The sequence below is a fragment of the Scomber japonicus genome, chromosome 20 (genome assembly GCF_027409825.1).
Source record: "Scomber japonicus isolate fScoJap1 chromosome 20, fScoJap1.pri, whole genome shotgun sequence".
NCBI classification, from domain to species: domain Eukaryota; kingdom Metazoa; phylum Chordata; class Actinopteri; order Scombriformes; family Scombridae; genus Scomber; species Scomber japonicus.
In genome coordinates this window covers 21,083,156-21,109,082 of record NC_070597.1, presented here as the reverse complement: position 1 = coordinate 21,109,082, position 25,927 = coordinate 21,083,156, and positions in this window count along the sequence as shown.

The following is a 25,927-nucleotide window of genomic DNA, read 5'->3' as shown; positions in this document are numbered from 1 at the left end:
GGTCCACGCTGCTGTTCTGTATTATAAGACTACAAATTCCCTTCAAATTATCATCAATGTATTTGTGCACTTGCTAACATAGTACATGGCAGTTTGTGCTGTGTTAGAAGATGATGGCAAAGGCTGTAACCTGTATAGTGCACGTAATGTGTACTCCAGAATGGGTAAAAAGGTCAGTGAGGAGGAAATGGTGGAAATAGTGGTCATTTCCCTCAGAACTGCTGCTAACCATACTCTTAACACTGTATGACTGACTTCACTAATGACACTAAATGACACTTGAGCACTTTCCCTGCAGGGTGAAAAGAGATAAAATCCATACAGCTTGTTTCCAAAATCAACCGTTGCATTTAATTCAGTGCTTCAGCAGATTACAGTAAACAACTGAAATGTACAGTATTACAGACATTTAGGTGAAACAAAAATAAATTTCTCGATAAATATATTTGGTATTTCTGGTGTGTATACTAAAGGAGCTGTATCAAAGTGGGACACCAGGTACTTTCATGCACAACACTCACACAGAGTAACTTGACTGAAATAAACTGAAACATTTCAGCCTTTCTCAGGCTGCTCTGTTACTGGCACTTTTAGGCCTGCACAGCTTACATTTACTGCACCTTACAGAGAAATATTGATGTTGCAAGTGAAAGGCACTCATAGAACAGCTGGGCCATGCCAATAAACTGAAAGCAAATTGACCACAACCACTTAAGCAACTGAACAGTTTCATTCCAAAACCACAGATATTTATCAAGTCTGGCTTAAAAAAAAATACTGTCAATGTTAAAAAACAAAAAAACCAAAACAACGAAATATGTTTCTGTCCATAAAAACTATAATTATAACCCATAATGTGCTTCACTTTAATGGAAATGTTCACTGTGTCACTTCAAATGGTAGATGTCTCACTTTGGCATGAAACAAATACAGAAACACACCAGAGAGCTGCTAATAAACAGGAATAAAAACTCGTCAAATAGACACTTACAGCACTGTATATCTAAATTTGCTCTGTCTACTCAAAATAGAAGATACATAAATAGTCTTTACAGTCTGTACAAGGATATTCTTAAGACACTCACTGTTGGAGGTACATCCAGAAGTGTGGCTATACTCTTAGATAGACACGGTACCTATGTATGATATGTCATTTAGAAGAATAATTAGTATCTTAGAACAAATGTGTGTACACACAAATGAACACATCAATACTGTGACGGATTAGTCTGGAACATCTTGGGCTTTTTTGAGCAAATCCTGAAAGCACCCCATGAAATGGGATAATCGACACAGAGGAAGGAGCAGGGGAACCAAGATAAATAGATTAAATTTACTGTAGCTCTGGTGTGCTCACAAACATAACACACTGTTCTAGTAGCTGCTGCTCCACGTAATAACTGCAGATGTACTCCATACATGTGATGCCCAGTGAACATTTTATCAAAGAGATAGTCATCAAATATCGTCAAGCCAATACAAGAACATTGCTACAGCTGACAAGAAACTGCTGGGTCTTCCTCAAAACCACATTATCTGCTGCTAAAGACCATACACTATTATAGCTATTATGGCTAATTTACTGCTACATTTTGGCTGCACTACTAAGACAGACTTTTCTCACATTTTAAAGACTTGCATTTTACAAGGAACTGTCTTGATAGCTAATTGGTTAACTTTTGACTAATCTGGTTCAAGTATATGGTGCTCAAGAAAGGACAATATCCAGGACAAAAGACAGGCTATCACAAAATCTATCACTCAATGTTATAAACCTAACCTGATTCATGAGGAACGACGTTTTAAACCTGACTAAGCCTATGCACATGGAAGAAAAAACTTCATACTCATTTCTCATATCCAGTCCCCTATATAAACAATGATGTGAATCCTTCCTCTTAAAGTGGGAGAGTGGTGTCTACAAAGAAGAGAATAATGCATTTCCCCTCACTGCTCAATCTTAAATGTCCACAGATGTCACCTCTGTTTGGTTCAACAGGAGGAGAGGATCAGAGGAGTACCGTAGCTAAGTAAGAACAAGGCTGTTACTGTATGCGCTCTGTTTATGTTGGTCCGTGTTCACTGAGGCATGTCTTTTATGGGATTTCCTTGTCATATGGTGTACAAGTCATCTCTGTCAAGTCTAAGAGTGGTCAGGGAAAGCAATTTCCTATGTGAGGACTGAAAATGCAGCCCATTACCTCCAAACCTTAATACTTCATGGAATGGTGATTTCAATTGATCCAGCACAGCGGAATCACAGCGGGATCCACCACAATAACTGTGGCAGAAAGGAAAAGTGTTGACCTCTGTTTCTGATAACACACAACTGGAGAAATATGAGAAACATAAGAGAGAGAGACTACATGTGTGTATAATTCTTCTCTCTGTGAAAATTTAGTTGAATATCCTAGCTCTTTCTAGGTGATTTCACTTGATTATCTGCTTGATTTTCAGATGCAAACGCTTACTGCTGTCTGGCACTTTTGCCTAATAAGCAGCCACACTGGAGCAGTTGGAGACTAAGTGGCATACAAGCAAAAAGGTTCCTTAACAGTGGTTTTGTAGACAGGGAAAATCATCTTTCCCATTTACTTCTACAAGCTAAGCCGGGTTTACAGCGGCAAACTTATGATTGTGACCTTTTTTAACAACACTTCCCTTGGTAGGAAAACTCCAGGAATATCATCCTTTTGTGAACCACACCTAAACCAGCATGCGCCAGCACAAACACAAAGACTGTTTTTCTATGCTGAATGTCCCTTGTGACATAAGCTGATCTAGATGTTTCATGTCTCACACCTCTTTAGGGAGACCTTGCTCAGTCAAGCTGAAGGAGTGGGATCAGGAGGTGTCAAATAACTATTCCTGAGGTGCCGTGTCTCAAATACATTTCCCTGACACAATAAGGCTAGTCTTGGAGCAGTAGGATCTATAATGTGCTCTGGGATTGGCGCCCCGCTGGATCTCCAGGTAAATCCATGATCGGAAAGAACAGGAGGGGAGAAGGGGTGTCAGGTTTCTAGTGTGACACATACTTTATCCAGTTTATCTGCTCAGGATGGTGACAATGCCTATGCTAGACTGGAATTTCTGAAAACATATCTATCCTCTTTTCTGTCCAAACTGCCACAAACAATTTTAGTATTATTATTCAAAACTTTTATATACTTCATTACGCTGTCCCTAACCCTAACCCTAACCCTAACCCTAGCACACAGAGGAAAAGCAAGATTCTCCCTACACCATATCCGTCTCATTCAGCTGTTTTTTTTCAGCTTTTTAGTCAGCGTTCAACTCAAAGTGTTCTGTCCAGACTAACGGAGATCTGTCTGGAAGTCCACCTTCTATCACAAAGTGCCCTGGTCAGCAGTGAAGAATCCACCTTCCTTCTTTTTCCTCTTCCTCAGCCTGTGGGCCCTCCAGCATAGTGCAGCCACGAGCAACATCAGTACACCAACACACAGCAGCGCCACTGACACCACTTTGGTCTGGAGCTGTGTGTTAAATCTGAACGTCACCCCCGTGCCCGCCATCCCGATCACTAGCGATATCACCCCGAAAGGGAACACGCAGCGGTACCAGGACTTTTCAGTTCCTCCTGTAGCCTGAGCCAGTCGCTCAAGCGTGTGGAGAGACTCTGGAGGTTTGGCAGGGTCTCTTACAAGACTTCCTTCTCGTTCTCGTTCTGCTGAGCCGTTCGAACCCTGGTTCTGGTTGTCAGAGTCCTGGGGTAAGGTGTTGGTCTCACTACTGTTGCCGCAGTCCAGGTCCGGGTGGAGGACCGGGGCAGGGGGCTGGCGACCTGAGGAGCAGCCCATCTCTGAGCTGCTGTCCTTGGGTAACGATGTGGGAAAGACTGCCTGTTGGTGGTGGCGGCAGTCCCCTCAGCGTGCGTCCGATGATTGCTACTAGTGTTTATAGTGCTACAGAAGGTTTCTCTAAAGCTGCTACTAGTGCTGCCAGTGCCTTTGAGGTTGCTGCTGTTGTTGCTCTCAATACTTGCCAGCATGTGTCTGCAATTGAAGAGACAGAGAGAGAAGAGCTGAAAATAGAGAGTAGGAGATGGGAAGATAAACAGGGCAAGAGAAGGGCAAGAAAAAAAACAGCAACATCTGAGCTGGGTTACAGATTGTAACATTCAAAGAAAGAGAAAAGGGCATAAGACAAAAATATCTGATTTATTTTTAGCCCTACACACACAGAGCAGGTGCAACGAGAATGCACTCACCCTGTATTTCCAGTGTCCATGAATGGGTGAATGTTTCCAGTGAAGCCTCGTCTCCTGAGCTGCTCGCGGCAGCAGCAGCAGCAGCGAGATGTGTGTGTGTTGTGATGCCAATGTCCATAGACTATATAATCACAGAGGGGAGGAGGAGGTGCTTGTGGGAAGTGTTAGACAGTTTGCCAGAATCTGATTGGCTCTTTCAGCAGAGTGATTTCAGGGAGGAGGGGCAGGGGTGAGGTTAACTGTTCAGCGGTCTCATTCAGTGATATTAATTCATTATTTAGTGTGACAGGGAATTTGAGATGCCTCTAAGGTAGTGCCTTGTTCATGGTCTGCTGTTGGCTGCAGAACAGAAATGACTACACTGGTTGCTGCTGGAAAAGCAGAGCAGAGACAATGTGAAATTGGATAGCAGTGCAATATTAGGTTTTCATTGCAGTTTTCTTCCTAACTCTATTTGACAGTTTTTATGAAAACATGCAATTTGCTGTTGTCCCTATTTTAGTGGACATGCACATAATATATTACCATATCTATGTCTGTCTCTTTACATTTTCACTTTATCTTATTTCTACTAGTTTTTATTTCCATCTTATGTTGCAATAATGTTTTTTTTCTACACGCTCTTCAGTGTGTTTTATTTTCCATCTCATGTTACATGGGTGGTGAGGTCAGTAGTTCATTGGTTTGAGCAAAAAGACTGTGGTTTTTGATTTTTAATCCCGAAAGCACCACTTTTGTTGTTTTTTTCTGGGTCAGCTCCGGGTCGCACCTGACACAGATAAGACCCACAGTGAGGTTAAACCTGTGGGAAGACGTTCTGGGGTAAGCTGAAAGAGGCTTATTTCAGTTAATCAAGACGAGTAGGGGGTCTGTTTGTGTTGGGAAAAAGAAGGTTCTGTTTGCTTATGGCTTTAGAGATGGAGGCGCTGATTTATGGATTGTGTACATGGAGCAAAATACTTTGAGTTTCAACTAAGTCTCAAATTATACCACCACTGAAGAACACACTGTATGTATTGTACACTCACTTTATTTCATCTTATTTATTTGGTTACACATGAGATTAGTTTTGGATCTACCCTCTCACATGATCACTTAAAATACATGCCTTTCATTCATGCCTCTATTTAAGAGTATAAAACAACAGGTTTCAACAGAAAAAATATCCTGGGCTAAATGACTAATTAGCCTTCTGATCAACAACTAACATTTCCTTTCCTCTTCCATCCCCTCTCCAAAGAATGGCATGGCCTTATTATTGACAATTTTATTGAATGGTGCTATTATTCATGCTTACAACTAAATATCAGTAAAACTAAAATTATCGATTTTCAGAAGAACCCACCAGCCCCAAAACCCACTTTCATTAATGGTACAGCTGTGGAGATTGTGAGCCAGTACAAGTACTGGGGCACCATCTGTTCTTTTTAATGTTGACAGATCCCTTTTGAAAATGTTTTATTCATCATTTGATTTTGGTTGTCGACTGCTGTTGCAAATCAAATTGGCCCTCTTGACAATAAAGACTTTCTAATCTAATCTAATCTAATGTCAAAATGTACTATATGACTGCACAGGTAGGATGTCAATGTGTGCTACTTGTCCAAGGCAATTTTTTGGAGTATATCAGGGCCTTACAATCAGCAGCCCAAATCACATTTTCAGCCAGAATCTGATGGCTGGCCAAACAATGGTGTATGAAACATGATTTTTGCAGCTAGAAGAGTAACAACAAAAGGATTTTGAAAGTGGGCGGGAGGGGTACCACAAACAGGATTTTGAAAAGATCCTTTTTGTGCCACCCCTCTCTGCCCTCAGTGCAAATCACGACAAAGGTTGCCAGCAATGGTGATAATGAAACATCATTTCTGTTAAGAGAAAATCTTGTATCTCTAAAATGTCACATTTTCAGTGCAAAAACCAGGCTTGTCCCCAGCCTGAGTGTATAATTTGGAGCGTATTCAATCGGGTTCTTATTGCATTTTATCAGCCTGAGGGTTGAAAATATTCCCCAGCCTATAGAAGAGCAATAATTATAATTAGTGAAGATACAAAAATCCCTCAAACTGCCATATTTTCACATGGCAACAGTGATATGCAATTTAGGATATAAGTGAAAACATCCACACGACATTAATTGAAAACAATCCTCTCCCCACTGTCTCTCTCTTTTCCTCTCTTTCCCCATGTTCCCTCATCATGTGTATCAGTGGTGTTCACCTATACGAAGTCATGATAGCCTTGTCACAGTCTTTGTCCCTGTCACACCCTCTCTCCATAGATGTTGTTCATGCTCTAGCTTCTCCCCTCAGATAATTTCATTGAGACACATGAGCCAACCGCCATGCATCCCTGGGCATGGCTCATATCACCAGTGTTACGGATCAACTGGTTTTACTGTTAACTCATTACTTATGTTTTTTAAACATCTTGGGTTTCTGATGGCAACTGTTTTATTTTGTTCGTACATGAATCAATCTGCTATAACTCAAAGTATTTATTTTGTGCTGGAGGAATATAGGTTAACTGTCATTTCTAAAAGGCTGAATTCACACACTGAAAGTACGCTGACAAATCCTATCAGCACGTACTATGGGCCATTCACAAGCAAGCATTGTGCAGCATCAAGGAGGGATCTTTGTTACCATCTCATATTTCTAACATTGCTGTTAAACAAATTATACCAATATATTCAATATGAATATTACAGCGACAGCAGCAGAAACACTGCTGACCATACGAATGCCTTAATGATTATAATTCTATATCACTCATATCACAACTAATTTTATTATTATATATTATATTTTAGTTTATAGTTTAGTTTACTGAAACTGTGGGACAAGTAATATTCTGAAACATATTTTGTTGTATTTTCTGCAGAATCCAAAACTAAAAAAAAATCTAAAAGGTGGAAAGACTAGGAAGAGCCAAAGATGCACAAAACTATATAAATAATGCATTAAAAAACATGTTTTGCTCTTCCTACTATTTCTAAATATATCACTTTCAAGTCTTTTTTTAACCAAAGTGTTTTTTAAGTATCCCCAAACTTTAGGTTACAGGATTCCTTCACTCTGGCTAATCAGGAGCTAACGGGAACACCTGTGATGTTCTCCCTCCGCTGATGGCAATCAGCCTGACAGAGGATATATAAGGAGGGTGGTGCTTCCTTGCTCAGTTGGTTGTGTTTTTCCAGAGAATCAACACCTGTACTGTAGTTGAGGCTCTTGTGTAATAGTGTGTCTGAGTCGAGTGTGTGTGAAGTGATATATTCCAGTGAGGAGTATTTCCTCCTCTAATCAACCTCCATTTCCACATCCCCCCTTGCCAGTGACTCCCAGCTTTGTTTCCCTTTCAGTTAGTTATCTCTAAGCCACCTATTGAGCAGATTTGTTTCAGAGCTAGACTCTTCTCCCACACGTTTCTTTCAGCAAAGCCACAGAACCCCAAACCACCCATAAACAAGCTCATTAGGCATGTATCAAATATTATTTCCAATGCTTAATCTGTTAAAATATAGACATGGGTGTCATTTTGGCAGTAAATGAACATAGTGGCATAAAATACACAGCATTAAGTCGATTCCTGCAAGGCACACCTGCCAGAAAATGTTAGCTCCAGCTCTATCCCTGCACACATGAGGTTTGTGTAGATAGTATGACAAAATGCAGTTATTCTTTGAGGTAGTGAACTTACAGGCAGAAACACTAAACTGTTACTTTCACCTACATGGTGCTTTCTTGTGGCCAACATAGTTGCCATAGGGGTCAAGGTATTTACCGATCTGCGACACACAGCAGCTTGGCATCACCACATAGTTCTTGGTTCCCAGACATCCATGTTGCCAGATGTTGAGATGTCTTTATTGTTGCCCCCCTGGGTCCAGGCTGTAATTGAGTGCAAGCATGTGATTCCATGTTTACCAAGCCAAACACAGGATGCCCTCTGGCTGTCCTGTTTGGAACATGTGCTCATGGTGTTGCTTGCTACATGATGTCAAGATTTATCACTGACGGATGGGTAAAGATTATGCAGGATCCCTCCACTCCTTTTTTTTTCTTTCCTTCTTCTAACCAACCTGCATCTCAGCTGTTCTGGCAGCTGAGCAACCTGGTCACCTGGAGTCTATCCTCTTCGGTCCCATTCAGTACAGTGAATAAAGAGGTGTATTCTTTTATGCTGACACATTTTAGCAAAAGTTCAGCAAAATGAGAGTTGAGATGGAAACCAGCATGTTAATTATGAAGTGTGGCAACACCTTATTATTTTTTTTTATACTTATTTTTTTATTGAATGTTTAGCATGAAATATACATAAGGAAAAAACACAGACACATCTTGAAAGGAAAGAAAAACAAACAAAACAAACTAACCAACATAAGAGACAGCAAATAGGTCAAAGGATCACATTTGCATCATCCCCTCAGCGATAGGGACAGTGTTAGTTTCAGGACGTAAGTATTCCAGTTCATGCCACCTTCCTCTCTTCCAATGTATCAAGTTCAAGTTCATGCCAGACCAGCTTGTGATCCCACAGTCGGCAACACCTTATTTTATAATGTCTAGTTCATTTGATATTGGCTAAATTTGCTGGATATGTTATAACTGAGCCTCTTGGTAAAATCCAGCATTATAGAACGCCTAGAACACTAACTACTAAACAAAGGTATAATCATTTTGTTCAAGCTAGACATGTTCATAGTGCCCATTAGTATTGTCTACACATTGCAATTGTCAATTGCAGCCCCCAATTGCTCAGTTGTTAGTGTCACCTAGACACCAAAATTGCATTGACAACCACACAATCCGTTGAATGGGAGCTGTTTATTTTCCCTGGCATTTACTGAGTTAAGTAAACGGGTTCAAATGAGATTTGTGTACTGGCCTTGAACAAGGACTGTCTTTCCTTCAGAGTAAACAGAATTATTTCTTGTTTGAAGTAGAGGGAGACACCAACATCACCTGTATTATCAGTGCTGCTAACAGGCTCTTTTTAACACAGCAGTCATTTTGACTTGTCATAGCACGAAAAGCACAGGTGTAATTAAGGCCACTGATGGTAAAGGTCCATTAAAATGTCCCAGGACACAATGTTGAGCCAGCAGGAACAGCTCCATGGCACTAAAACTGGCATGCCTAAATGAAATACAGACATTAATCATATAAAATTACACCTGTATTTTTCCTGCTATGGTCTCTCAAACTGCTTGCTATGAAAAATGCCTAATGGGGCCAATCAAGGTTGAATAGCCTTACAGTATGTGGCTAACAGTAAAACCCACTTTACTAGTTATATCAAACTGACATGTCCAGTGTTTTTGGTTGGAAAGAGTCACAAAACAATTTCTAAAGAGTTTGGACTCCACCAGTTCACTATCAGGCAGATTGTACACAAATGGAAGATATCCAACACCAGTGTTACTCTCCCTGGGAGTGGTCAAACAACTAAGATCACATCAAGAGCAGGTGTGTAATAGTCAGTGGTGGTTCTAGTTTGAATAAGACCCGCCCCCTCAAGCGTCCCCCCAACATTATGCACAAACTGTAATGTATTATGTCTATGTAAAAAATATGTAACACCCATTAGTTACACACACGCACACACACACACACACACAGTGTAATCCCAATTTTTACAGTTTTACAATGTGTAGATCTATACAGCCTAGTAGATTTCAGATGTAATTGCTTAGTTTCACCAGCAGGGTGCGCGTTCATCTCACACGGACGCTGACAGCGCCTCTTAGTTTCCTTGTTTTTTCCCTGTTCTCGGTCCTTTTTCATGCACCGATGCAGACCAGAGCACCACAAGAGAGCGAGTGAAAACTGCCTTTAAAGTTGTAAAAATTATAATTTTGTTCGAGTTATCAGTTTGGAAGATTTCCATACAAGGAAGAGGGATTTTTCATGCCAAACCTGACCGTATGAATATTGATTTTTGTCGAGTGAAAATGCTTAGTAAACGATTAGCGTAGCATGCTAGCGTTGCCGCCCACAGCGGATTATTTGCTTATTTTATTGAATATGTCTCCACTGTGTATAGTTATATTTCTGTGACAGTGTTTAAAAACCAACCGGAGACAGATAAACATGTGTGTTGCGGTTGAAAATGTATTTTATTTTGTATTTCTGTGGGGGGAAAATTATATTTGTGTTGATTGTGCTAACATATATGCTATATAGCCAAGGAAGCAGGTTTAAACTAGTTTGAGCTAGTTGTTGAGTTAAAACTTGCAATTGCAATTGAGTTTACAGAAGATAATTCATTTCATATTCTTGAGTAAAAACATGATTGAAAGTCATTCATTTCATAATTTGTGTACATTAAGCTGCGATGAGTTAAAACCATTTAAAATTCATATACATAATTGTGTCGGCTGTTAAAAAGTTATTGAGCAGCTGTATGATACTTGTCATTGAATAATTAATGTTCATTGATTCAAGATAAAAAGAGAGTTAATACTGTACAGTTAAGATAAATAGATAAAAAAATAAATACATGAAGAAGAGAGATTAACGAGATGAATAAGATTTCATTTAAATGAGATGTTACTACTACTGCTTTAGGCAGGTTGGTTGGTGTTTTTTTGTATGATTGGATTCTGATGGTGAGCCAGAGCCTAGACCAGTGGATCATGGAGCGGGACGCAGGCCTACACGTGTGGAGGGTGTGACGTCAGCAGGAGCTTCACTGTGCATTGAAAAGAACATCTCTTCATACAGATAAGACATAAAACATAAAATCACACTACCCGGGTAGATGAACTATTACACAAACACACTGAAGTAGGACAAACTGTGAATAGTGACTTAATCCAGACTTGACTTCCCTTTTGGACTTTTTTTTTGGGACTCTTTTGAATTTTCTTTCCTTTTTTATTTATTATTTTGGGCCCATATTTCATAATTCATATTTGAACTATTTTGTTTGCACTTAAAGGTGGCACTGTTGCCAAATAAAGCTATTTTTGTTATTACTCTTTCAAACCGTTGTCCTGTTCCATCAATCCTCCTTGAGCATATCTATTTCTTCTAATTGGCCTAAATCGATAGTACATGACAGTATCTTTATTATATGTACATTAGACAGTGTTACAAATATATTAAATCTAAAAAAATTTAACAAGATCTGTGGAAAAAAAGAATAATATAATAGAAATGAAATAGAGAAGAATATTTCTCAATTGCACAAATCCTTCATCAGAACAATAGAAGAGAATCCTGTTATTACACTATTTAAAGTGCACAATTCTTCACAAACTATGACTGTATAAGTTATCAGAGAACGCCAAAGACATCCATAGATATACATATATGCCAAAAATACAATCAGAAATGTAAGAAGGGCAGAAAGCAATAATAATAATATAATACAAATAAAATAGAATAGAATCTTAATAGCACAAATCCTTCTTACACAAATGGGAAAACACACTTAAGATAATCTAATTATTACAATATTACAGTGAGAACAGCAAACACACTGTTTGAATGATACAACAGCCGACTAAAACCTGACCCTTCTGGCCTCCTTGATGCAAAATTGTCAATGATATCATATGAAATCTGCTCCCCTACTTCGTGATTGATACTAATGATGCCAAGGCCAGTCAGACGTTCCTGGGACATGGTTGACCTCAGGTATGATTTTATCAACTTGAGCTTTGAAAAGCTTCCTTTTTTCTTTTTTTTTTTAAATTTTTTTTAGCCATGTCACACACATATTGAATGAAATATGCGACTGACTGTAGCACACTAATTCCATTAGAGTATTGCTCTATTAAGTGGATCCCCCGTTCTCCCCTCCCATTCAAATAGGGAGACCCAGGGGTGAATTGCACCCCCCACCCTTCTCTCACAGCTTCTGTGTGCACGGCACGTGCACTACAGAGGCGCCGATTCCCCTGCCCACAGTGATAGATTGACTTGATGTGCAAATAATAGAAAACCGCTTTACGGTGCAAAGGATTTTTTATTTTATTTTGAAGAGCCTGTGCCACCCCCCCCGGAATGAGTCATGACAAAATGCCGCCCTGGGTCCTTGCCCAATTGGCAAGCGCCACTACTGGTAATGGTCCATGAGACCAGAGGGACTACTGGGTAACATCTAGGAAACTAAAGGCCTTTCTTGCTGTGGCTACTGTCAATGTCCATGAATCCACCATAACATTGAACATCAATAAGACCAAAAACAAACTTGTCAGCTAGAATGAGAAGCGTTTTGTTTGATCAAACACTGCATTCCAACATAAGAACCTCATCCCTCCTGTGAAACATGGTGGTTTTATGATTTGGGCCTGGTTTGCTGCCTCTGGACCAGGACAGCCTGCAATCATTGATGGGGCCATGAGTTCCGAGTTGTACCAACCCCAGCGTTAGGGGGGCAATGCCCCCGTCCCTGCCTACTTGCCCCCTCCCCCATTGGTTGTCAGTGGGTAAGCGAGAGTAATTCTTCCAACCACCGCAACCTAAAACTGCCTTCAGTAGGGCAGAGCAGGCTGAGGAACAAGCGACAGCGAAGCAGGAGCACCTTTTTTCCCCGCAGAGGAGTAGCAGGCAGCTAGTGAGCTGATGCTGATGTGCAGGGCTGATAGTTATCAGAAACATTTGAGTAACACCTTTTTGCCTCACAAATATTCAAGATGGGCTTTTCCTCATTTTTTTCCCTCCTAGGACTTGTGTAAAATCACATCACATTTATGCAGAAATGGAGAATTCTAAATGGTCCACAAACTTTCAAGCAGCTCTGTTTATCTTTTCAGTTTTCAAATTGCTTTCCATTCTCACAGCAGCCATTGAGTCATAATGGCACCATTTTGTTAACGTCATTTAGGGCCTAGGTATCGTGAATGCTGGATAAGTGAACAATGTACTGGCACACCTGGATGTGAATGGACCCATCCTGATTGCTATTACCTACATCTGTGCTTTTCCTGTGATGCCAATTCAATATGTCCACCGCGAGACATCTCTGTTAATGGTTATTTTACAGTCAGTGTTCTTGTAGCTAATATCAAATGATGGTGTGTGTCAGGTGTTGTCAGTGGTGGTTTGGATCAGTGTCTCAGTGGTTATTAGCAATATGCAGCTTATAAACTGGAAAGCACACTGAGTAATAGTAAGTAGTAAGTCATTTACTTTTTATTAATCTCATATTGATGTGGAACCAACAAATTGCGTGAGACCATGCCAAGATCTCATGTGGTTGGATTAAAGGCATCTGAGGGTTAGGCACTATTTTTCATATCAGTTTTTTGCTCGTGTGTTGAGTCATGGCCCTACTACTGAGCATAGGCTACTGCATGGTATGACACATTCCATTTTCCATTCAGGGTTTGCTAGTGGCAACAAAGGCATTGGCTGTCTCTAATGTTATCTGCAATCTGGGTTTTTCAACTTTGAGTCTGATTAAATAACTGTGACTCAGTGGAGTAGCCTTTGAATAGGTGTCCTTAATAAGTCTGGTTGCGAATAGTTATGTAAAGATTATGCCATTCGAATCCAAAAGATGAAGAGCCTGTTGATGCTGTTATTTAACTTTGTCAGTCTTGATAATATCTAATTTGGAATAAATGATGTTTTTCATGTCACAGCCACAGAAGACCCTATGAGTAGTAAAGTCAATGCTGGGATAACATAATAATGTGTGAGACTACTGGTGGTGAAGGTGATATTGAACAGTTACCTTGCTGTGGCTTAAAGGATTATTTGTCTGGTGTAGGTGGTTGTTGTGTCTTTTATTGCAAGAAGGTCATTCTAATAATGGATAGCAGTCTTCAATAATGGATAGTGTGAGTGTTTCAATACACAGTGGGAACAAACAAAGAGAGGGAGGGAGGAGGAGGCGGCGGCAGCGGAGGAGTGGATGAGAGCTATAAAAGGATCTTACACACTACTGGCCGCTGCGCTGCTGTCACCCGTTCACGCTTGGTAACAATGAGGTGCTCTGTGCTGAAGATAGGCAGGCACAAAAACACACATTCCCACACATACACACAGACATGCAACCACTCACTGTACATACACACACATACAGGAGACGCATACATGCAGATTGGATGGGTCAGTGGAGCTGGTGATTATCAGCAGGAGATGTGAACAAAGGGGGAAAAAAATCTCAGTGCAGAAAGTTGGAGTAGCTATATGTTTCAGCTGGATGTAGCCTACAGATGACAGCAGAAATTGACAGTATTTGTAACACTTCTGTTAAAATTGTGAACGAATAAAAGCCAACACACTGCCAATCACTTATATTCACAGCATTTTGTTCCCCAGACTTTCTTCAGGTCAAATTCTTTTTCTCCTCTTTATCAGTGTGCCAGAAGCACCTCCCTGGTATTCATACACATTATCATAAACACATCCACACGTGGCTAAAACAAAAAGAACTTATAATACAAACACAACCAAGGGGAGCTAACAACATTGCCCCTGTATTTCTTAACAACCAGCCTGTGGAGGTAGTACAACATTTTAAGTACTTGGCCACAATAATTGATCAGACTTTAAGTTTTAATGAAAATTGAAGAGTTTTTATAAGAGCCAACCAGCAACAGTTTTTAATCAGGAAACTGAAAAGCTTTGTGAATGCTTTCAACCAGGCCCCTGTATGCCATCTCAAGTATGTGTTGACTAACACCAATTTATTAATGTTGCTTGGTATGGTTACTTGAGAGTGAAAAACAGAAGCAAGCTTTCCAGAATTGTTCATATTGCAGGGAAGGTGATTGGCCAGTCATAAAAACAGCTGTGATATTTAATACAGCAGTACTCATGAAGGCCAGACAGTTATCTGGAGATGTTTCCCACCCACTTAACGTAGAGTTGGAGTTGCTCCCATCCGGCCGTCGATTCAGGGCCCTGAGGGCGAGCCCATATGCCATACAGCAACTGAACTCAAGTAGTATTAGTATTATGACATTATTATAATAGCTGCTGCTGTTTTTCTGCCCCTTTGCATAAGTGTCAGTTGTTGTTTTTTCATGTGTGGTGTTGTACGTTTTTGTAATGTCCTCATGATATTATCTTTAATGTATTGGAGGAAGCTGATGACAAATTTCCACTAAGATTGACAATAAAGTCAATTCAATCCCTGTTATGAGCTCCTCCAGTTGTACAATGCAAATTTCAAGTTCTCAACATACAGATGAATCAAAGATATACACATACAATGCAGAATTCAAATGTCATATTAGATGAAGCAAATTTGGATAAAGTTATACAAACAGTTTCAGATTAAACGGTGATGAAAGGCAGATATTGGCAAAAGATCTGATTGTGGAAAGATGACGACCAATTCCAAAGACGTCATTGAAACAAAATCATTTCTATAGGTCAAAGAATCATATAAAACAGTCATTGCATCACACAGAGGCCTTTTGAATGCCTCCTGTCTTCTGAACTATTTCAAACATGACGTACATAAGTATAAATATTTTTTTACACCAACAAATGATTAACAGTACTTTTGTGTAATATATAATATGGTGCTTACGTGAGGTACAGTTACTCAAGATGACATGATCTCAAATGTGTTTCTGAAAGGATGTAAGGTCTAAAGGCTAATAGGAAATGTCTTGATATATTAGAGGCACTTTATTTATAAGTAGGTGTATTACCTTTTGCTTGTCAATGGCTCTGAAAGCCATTAAGCTGCCTTGCATAAACCAATTTTTATTTTTTGCCATACTCAGTTGTGTCCTTTAGGTATTTAAGTGTAGCCCATATGAGTGGACTAATTATAAGGATGGATGGACATTGCGGTCTGCTGCATCCCCCTTTGGTTAGCATTAACGTAACTTAAACACTGAGCCTTTAATGAAGGAGTTAGAAGATTAGGGGGTCAAGAAGGCATTTAGTATAGATGCAAATGTTTCATGCATACACTGAGCATATCCCCCATTATGAAGTATACTTCTGTGAATAAGCTGACTCGTTTAAAACTGTTGCAAAGTGCAGTACTGTGCAAAACTTTTAGGTACTTTAAGATGTTTAGATTCTGCTCCATAAGGTGATAACTATGAGGGAAGCCTGCTCACACCAATAGTTGATTTCCATTTAGTTTTTTTGTTTACTGAACTTAGTTTTTACTTAATTTCTCAATGCATAGCTATGATTTGTAAGTTCCAACTCACACTGGATTTCTTTATATGGTCATCTGCTCCAGGCAGTGTACACACAGTGTAGGGAGATACAATGCAGTCATTTAGTGACAGCAGAATAACATTTTGCCATCTATATTACCTTTTATTGTTTCCTGCCAGGAGACATTTTCCACTTCAATTGGCATTTTAAGCCATTTCCCCCCATGTAACTTACAGTGTTATGTCACAAGATAAGCAGGTAATGAGCATATTTACCAAGCAGAGCCGAATGGATTTGAGAAGTTGACATTTGGAGGGGAGGTGAAATCCTGCTCCTATAGTTGAATTTAGCCTTCAGATGCTAACCAATTAGAACAGAGTGGGCACATCGGGAGGGGACCCTTCAACATTTGAGCTAAAGTGGCTTGTTTCAGATGGAGGCAAAGACAGACTCAACTGAAGAGCTGAAAAAGATTTGATTTTTTTTTTGAACTGTGAATCACGACTACTTTAGTGGAGTCCCATGCAGAGTAAAAAAAATACAGAGCTGAAAATGAGTATAATAGGCCCCCTTTTGAAAGAATGAGCATTTGAAGAAAACGAGGGGCAATAGGGACACATTTAGTGTGGCTTCAAGTATGTGCATTTGTGCACTGTGTATACACATGCATGTGTTCACGGGGTTGTTTAGTCATAGACTAGCCATGCATCAGCAGCTTTTCTCTTGCTGGTCCCTCTGCTCTGTTGGGAATAAGCCAGTGTACAGACTGTCCAAACAACCAAATTGGCAATCACAACATTGAAAGAAACTGAACCTGTGGCGATGCTCCTGTGTGATTCAGCGCTATACAGAAGGATGCCTGTTGATCAGACAGGAAATTAGTGTGGTGGCAGTACCACTAAGATGGGCCTTGGCAGGTTCATTATTGCCTTGAGGTTCATGCTGTCAAGCCCATCTGGCAGCAACCAGTGCCAGATCATGCCATGTCAGCCTCGCCTATGCTGCCACCCACCTACATCCTCATGAACACTTTCAGGATGTAACTTCTTCTCCTTCCTCTTAGTTCATGTACTCAAAGTCAATGTTAAGGAAGGTTATGTGAGTGAAGACCTTAATATTGCCATTTCTTAATAACTAGTGTACTTTGTGTAATTTTAGCTAGTTACTATTTGTCACTAGTCCACACAATTTTAAAAATAAAAATGCTTTGTAGCCATGCATGTTAATCTTTGGTGTTGAGAAATACAGTACCTTTCATTGGACATGCTTCCCATTCATTTGAATAAGAAAGCCACTATTGAGATTTTCTAATTTAATTTCTGGTGCTCATGTTTTTGTTTTTGTTTTTTTTTGCCAATTCATTATTGTAAATGAAAACAGGAAGGACAGTAGTCTTTACACATTCAGCTGGTACAGAGCAACACTCAATATGGAGCCATGTTTCTGACCACCTAACATAACAGACCAATATTCACTTTCCTCTTTTAGTGCCCACCAACTGGGGAAAATGTGCCTCTTTAAGTCTCGAATGCTTCACTGTGTTCACCAGCTAATTAACTTAACTTCCTGTTGTTCCTAAAAAGAAGGTAGAATGATTAAGACTGGACCAAAGACACACTCTGTTCTTTAGAGTTGAGTGATTGTGTTTTAGTGTTTATGCCAACATAGGAGGAAATGCCTGACTAGAGCGGCTTTAATAAAAAGATTGGTTTTACTGTTATTTTTTAATGAACTGACCCAGAGAGATGCAGAACACTGTCAACATTACATCTGGATATTTTAAACTAATAATCCTAATTGGCATAACACAATCATACACAATGCAGTGTAGTTAGAGACACAAACAAAAACTCAGACTTTAACAGCAAATGAAATGAAAACAGCATCACATGACAGCCCACAGTGTTTAACATGGTAAAGTGCTGCAGTACAACAGATGAAGAAAACGAACTCCTGTGGATTCCCTCTTTTAAACTGTGTTAACCGACCTCTTGTCGCCCACCAGTGCACACAGGGGAACAATGGTTCTTTCAAGTTGCCGTCCTTCCATTTGTAAGGTTGAGATTCCCTCCGCCTCCGTAATCCACATCAATAACTACTAATGCTGTACTTATATGACAGATTCCTAAAAAGCAGAAGTGATAAGAAATTTAAGCTATAAAGAGGAGGCAAAAAAAACCCTAGGATGCTCATAAAGACTCCTCACAATAACACATAATTAGACGAAAAGGAAAAACTCAGCAGAGACTCACACATGAAAAAGAAAAATGAAGAAGCCGACTACATTAAAACGGGGAGGAGGCGGGGGGTGGGGGGCAACACTTATGCAGAGAACATGAATATTGATAGGGATGTTGCTGGTGAGTGGGTTCAGTTTTGAGTTCATTTCTTCCAGCAGAGAAAGAGATAATAATGAAGGACCAATTGTGGGCGTTTGTGGGAGTCGTGTTCCTCAATTAGTTTAACTCAATTAAGAATATGATATGCTAAGCTGCTAAGACCTACAATTTCATCAATGGTGTCAGTGACGGGTGTTCTTTCAGAATCAGGTGGTCAAGCCAACCATTATATCTAGAGCTCATGCGCATGTGTGTATATATATATATATATATATCCACCTACACATGTCACCTCTGACGGCACTGGAAGCTACTTGAAAGTCATATGTACGAGGCCGGAAGAAGTTTTACTGATTGTAGTTTTGAACAAGTGAGTATTTTAAGGCCTGTTTTTCAGATCTGTGTATGACAATTATTGTTGGCAACAGAGAGACTTGCGATTGAAGTATCTTCAGCACAGCTCTATAATGATAGGAGATGGGACAGGATTCTTGTGGTGGTGGACTGAAGTCAGCAGGTGTATAATAGAAACCCAGAGTTAGTTGGCTCCAGCTGAATATAGGTCATGGTGGCGATGGGAAGGTCATGATAATGGGTCTGAATGACAGAAATGCTGACTGTATTCAAGGAGTGATTGCTTTGAGGGACACAGGCAGAAAGGTCACTGGTCAGGTAATGTATGGTGGTGTCAGAATTGTAAGTGACAGCAGGGGGAAAAACTGAAATAGCAGAGATGCAATCATAAAGGAATAAAGGCTTGCCAGAAAAAAAAACTTCCCATTCAGCTTAATTTTGAGCACTAGTAAGCATTAAAAGATTCCTCCCAGGCATGCTTTAGAATATATTTTAATATATTTTTTGGAAACAACGAAACTTGGTGGCTGGAAAGAAATAATACAGACAGGACAGTGTTAGTAGAATCAATTAGTATTTTTAAAAAAAATAAAAAATGTATTGATTGATGATTTGTTGCCAATAAGATGAGAACTTGAATATCACCATCCTATGAGTCAACTATAATTAATTTGAAATGGTACATTGCCATTGATTCTACAGTCTCATAACTCTACTAAAGGGATGAACACCATTCTTTTAAAGGATATTCTCTCATTTGATCTTTTGATGATGATGATGGTGGAGAGCGATATCTAACACATTGGTCCAAAATAATCCATAAGTGTTCAACTGGGTGAAGATGTGCTGACTGTGAAGGTCATAGCATATGAGTCACATTTTCATACTCATAATCAAACCATTCAGTGTCCCCTCATGCTCTACGGATGAGGGCATCGACACCCTGGCAGAGACCACTCCCATCAGGATTGAAATGTTTATCATAGGATAAAGGATTTCTCAACACACAACAAACACCTTCGTATTGATTTGCAGTGACCTGTGTGTGTTTTGATGCAACCACACCAATACCGCTATGTTGAGTAATGGCTGGTATGCCTCACTGAGAGAATATATGAATTTGCACTTCCATGTTATATGGTCCACGGCTGGATTAAGGTTGAAACTAGTAACGTCTGAAGGCAAAAGTCTTTGTAGGTTTTCCCCAACGGCCACACTCAAAGGCAACATGAAAAGCCTGCTGTCACACTTTGAAGGTATCCATGATGTCACACTCATTGTTAGAAAGAGAATATGAAACCTTGAAGGTTAAATCCTCCATACTTTATCAAGCTCTGCCTATCAGGTCGGTCACTGCTTGAAGTGACTGTACTTGTTGGATTGGGTTTTTTTTAGAAAGTCACAAAAATGGTTTGACGTAGTCCTCCCCAATTCTGGTGTCCAAAAAGGTGAGCAGGATTTCAGACACTGTTTAAACATGTGGCAAACAGTTTTTGAATCATATCCAGGATATTGGAGAAGTAGGATACGCAATGGCATTTTAATTGCTTTCCCTGTTTCTGTTTGACAAGAAAGAAATATGAGCTTCACTGGATTACTGTGCTGACGACATTTAATTTAAATGTATGACTCTATAGGCGCCACAGAGACCCTTATCAATTTAGTGTCACTTTTCTCTGTTTAAAAAGGTCAATCCTCTTTGGACAGTGCTATTCCCAGAGCTGACAAAAAAAAAGAAAATCTACATACATACCATCAGTATTCATTGTTGGACACACAAGACGATTATGGCTTGGTTATTTGTCTATTATGTATTATCTCATGGACTTAGAAATGTGAATTAGTGGACTTAGACGAGGCTCCAGCAAAGTAAACAAAGCGCACATATAATATGCACGCTCACAAAGGCAGACTGCCCATGATATCACTTTCCCTTGTCACTCTCTCACACACACACACACACACACACACACTCGCTTATGACTCATGCACTACTTTCAATTTTAAAACAGACAAATGGTCACGACTTGGATAAGGAGGAAGTGTGGGTGTCTGAGAGTAGTCTGCTGCAGGCACACACACACACACACACAAACACACACCTTGATCACAGAGGATCAGACAGCCTATAAGTAAGTGATATCGAGGCCATTGTCGCCTGGATGTTAGTGAGTGCTCCGAGCTAATTGGCTGTTTTTTGGGTTTTTTTTCTATTTTAAGCTTTCAGCTAACACTTTCAGACAAGATAAATGTAATCACACAAACAGACCGTAGTAGTAAGTCATCACTGAGCACCAAGTAAAAAATAGCCACATCAGTACACTTAAATGGATTTCAAGCTGAATTAAAATTTAGTTAAATCTATAATGGTACTGTGAATAAGCTCTCTGTAAATCCCTCTTATTCTTGTCAACTTCATGTTATAACAAGCTGTTCCACAGTACAGTGCCAGTGTGAAAAGAGCTGCTGGCTGTAGTATCTTACACATGCACACACATTGAACACAAGCGTAGGGAGATGCGGGGGAAGGTGAATATACAGTATATCCCTAGATGTAATGTAAATCATCCACATAAAGCTTGCTGATGGGAGAATGACAGAGAGCAGCGCCACCTCCTGGAGACAGAAGGACAAAGTGTGGGATCTTATGAGCATACAGTATGTGGGTGAGCGTGTGTGTAGGCACTTAGATAGTTAGTGGGTGTTAAAGTCTGAAGCCTGATGACAGACCAATGTGGATGAGCAAAGTGTCTCAATCCTCGTCGACATTAATTGTTGAAATGCCCCTCGTCAACAAAACTGCTCCCAGTGAGCCATCGGTAATATTCTGAAATATTTGCAAATCTGAATAATAAAAAATACCAAAAAACTTTCAGATCAGAGGGAAGAGATTAATGGAGACTTACTCCATCATTCCTCAGACTTGAGCTTGAAAGGACTAAGCTGGTTAATTAGTAGATACAGTAGGGGTGAGGCAATTAATGAGTTCTGAGTGGGGGGAAAAAAGTGAAAAAGTAAAGCCTTTCATGTCATTTGATGGTTGTGTGTGTGTAGTGGATATCTTAACAGACCTTAACAGAAGTCTCTAATAACTAATAACTTCTGTGGTCTGTCACACAGAAATAATCTGCTCTGCAGCTCAGTTGACTTCTATGACATTGTATGTGGGTTTTTCTTCTAACAAACTACTTATACCTGCAAATTAGTCTTTATGAATATCTGAACACGCACATGTACGCCCATGCCAGCAATTTATTCCACCCCAACCACTGGAAGGTGAGCTGGCAGGTCTGTTAGAACAAATTAAACCACCTCAAAACACTACGGCTGAAACAAAGCGACAAGCAGGTTATCATTACCGATAATAATCTGAAGCAGGAGAGAGCAAGAGGCTGTAAGTTGGAGGATGAGTCACACTCGCTGAGAGCAGTCTATTGCTGATGGAGTGAATGGCTCTATTTGAATGTAGCCTGTTGCGCTGCTACTAAAATACACAACCAAAAAGGAAAACCATACACTGTAATAGTGTGAGCCGATGGCAAAAGCTTTAGCTCTCTCCTCTCTAAAGCTCAGAAGAATAATGTGGCAAAATTCAAGACTTGGGACTGTGGAAAGGAAAGAGATAAAAATAAATACACTTGCATGTCAGCACAGCAGATGTGAGTTAACTCATGGGCATTTCTGTCATTAGGTGCAAACAGCAGCTTGCACAATCCAAAGTGAAGAAACAGCAGGATGACTCACTGGATCATTTACTTAAGTTGTACAAAATCTAATTAGGTGTCACTATGGGTGCCTGAGGGGTTCTGCTGTATAATTTAAGTCATAACTATTATCTTGGACAGAAGTCCGTGAAATACAGTATGTCATTTTCCAAAAGGAGAGAGGATTGTGTGTTACTGTGGTGTGAACTCTATACACCTAGTCTTTAACCTCAGGCTCACCTGTCTCAATGCTCATTTACTTCTGGAAATGGGAAAGGACTGAGATATCCCTCCATTCATTTACCTGCTTACTTTTGAAGATTGAGGGTCACTTGAGGCTGTAGTATATCCCAGATTGAACTGGGTGAAAGCCACAATGCCCAAAATATGCTGTGTGTATATTGTAAAAATAGCTTTTGAAAATGTACTTTTAAATATCTAAATAATATAATTGAATGCTGTTTTGGTAGCTGGAGCTGTCCTAGAACTTAAGTTTAAGCCACGGATGTTTTGTTTTATATTTTGAGGGAAACATTTTCTGCCTGGTTTATGTTCAATAACATGTTTTGTTAAGGGTGCTTTCACCCCTGTAGTTTATTTGGTACAGACCAAGGGTAAATGGACTATACTTGTATAATGCTTTCCTAGTCTTTTTGACTCAAAGTGCCTGTACACTACATCACATTCACACACCGATGGCAGGGGATGTGTGCACTACAGAAATGCGTCACGATATACACTGCTTGGCCAAAATAATTTTAATTTTAATTTTTCGTTGGACCACCTATAGCTTTGATTACAGCACGCATTCGCTGTGGCATTGTTTTGATAAGCTTCTGCAATGTCACAAGATTTATTTCCGTCCAATGTTGCATTCATTTTTCACCAAAATCTTGAATTGATGATGGGAGAGTCGGACCACTGTGCAAAGCGTTCTCCAGCACATCTCAAAGATTCTCAATGGGGTTAAGGTCTTGACTCTGTGGCGGCCAATCCATGTGTGAAAATGATGTCTCATGCTCCCTGAACCATTCTTTCACTATTTATGCTCGATGAATCCTGGCATTGCCATCTTGGAATATGTCTGTGCATGCCCGTATTAAACATAGCCCTGAGTTCTACTGTTGTTTTTCTGCGATTTGATTTCACCAAACGTTTCACCTTAACTTAACGTTTGGTGAAATCAAATTGTAGAACTCAGGGCTATGTTTAATATTGAAAATAAGAGCATTTCCACACGCACAATACAAAGGGAACTCAAGGTATTGGGACTGAACAGCTGTGTAGCCTTAAGAAATCACACTAATCAGTGAGGCTAATCAGAAAAAAAGGCTTAAATTTTCTAGGGAGCATAAAGATTGGACTCTTGAGCAATGGAAGAAGGTCATGTGGTCTGATGAGTCCAGATTTACCCTGTTCCAGAGTGGTCAGGGTCAGAAGAGAGGCAGATGAAGTGATGTACCCATCATGCCTAGTGCCTACTGTACAAGCCTGTGGGGGCAGCTATGATCTGGGGTTGCTGCAGTTGGTCAGGTCTATGCATCCACCACGTAAACTTAGATCTTACAAATAAGCCTCTTATCATCAAACCAGAATTCTTGGAACAAAATTGTTACGTTATGAAAGGATGATGATCTATTTTATTTCAAGATGGCAGCATGTTACATACTATAGCATTTTGTCAATTTTATAGTATAATTTGAGATGAGACCTAATAATAGTTCAGAGGCAATTGGTTCATTGTGAGCTGACGTGTTCAAGCTGACAATTAGATGAGAGCTGATTTGATAGAATGTTTGTTGCTTTTGTTGAAGGTCCTCAAAACCTTTCCATTCCAGTCATCACACAGACAAAGAGAGCATAATGAAAGCTCCACATTGACATTTTAGCTGATTACTTCTGTAGATGTAATGTAGAAATTTGTCACTAGATGTCACCATTATTCAGTTTTGGGATTTTTTGGTTGGACAAGTAGGACAAAGGACAAGTACCTCAGTATTTTACTTGAGTATTTTTGTTTCATGTCACCTAAGGAAATATTGGACTTTATAATCAACTACATTTATTTGACAGCTACACTAGTTACTTTACAGTATACTACATAAGAGAGTAGATTCACTAGATTTAAAAAAGCTTATGAAAGTCATCATTACTTTTGTTGTTACTGAACAAACTACCCAACAGTATATAAATTGGTTAAATATGAAGTCACCTAAACCAGCTACTAAAGTAATGAGACAAAATTAGTTTAACTATTATAATGTCATCAATGTATAAAAGAGAATTGTGCTGCCAGACTTTTTTCAGTGTTTTCTGTTAACATTTGAAATGATTATTAAGTTAATATCTAGTGGTGGAAGAAGCATACCACAATGTTACTGCTAATTACTGCTAGATTGTTATTAGGCTCATTGCTGTCACCATACCCCTCCTCTATACACATGTAGTAATACACTGTAATGCGATGTAATAGACCAACAAATTAATGTCAACAGCCCTGTAAGTACTTTTTAGTGTACTTTTACCAAGCTTACAAATAGTGATGTAATACATTTAGTGAGGGTTGTAGTCAATGGAAGTGACATACAGTACAGTAGTATTCAGCAGTGATTGTATGGTGACTACACTATGAATATTATTATTTTGTCAACTTGAAATGTAAAGATGTTTGTAGTGGGTGTACCTTCTGTTCATGTTATGATCTTTCAGTAGTCAGCGTCTTGCTCACATTGTTTGGCTCCTGCTGACTCTGTAGAATGAACTTTCATATTCATAGCACATGGTGGCAGCAACGCTCCACTAAGATGACAAAGTTCATCAGCGCTGTTTGCTACTGAACCCACATTTAGCCCATATCAGAGCTTTAAACTGCCCACAAAACACAAGCAAAGCTGCTGAACAGACACAAGACAAAGCTATGGCAGCTCCTCTTCCTCCTTCCAATGCCTCTGGTGGAAAATCTTGACTTCATGTCTACACTTTCTATTACATTATTATTACTTGTGTTCATTAGGCATAATTACCACTTCACTTGCTACTTCGTAAAGGTGGTTGTTAACAAAGGTATTTTTCCTGATGTCACCACTGACAGTTAAATCAACCACTAAGTAAGCGTCCTCAGTATAAATCTGTCTTTGGTGAACCACCCTGATAGGTGTTTAGTCAGATACATTTGCCATGGCGCTGTCTTTCTGCTGGTTGGAGCTGAGAGAT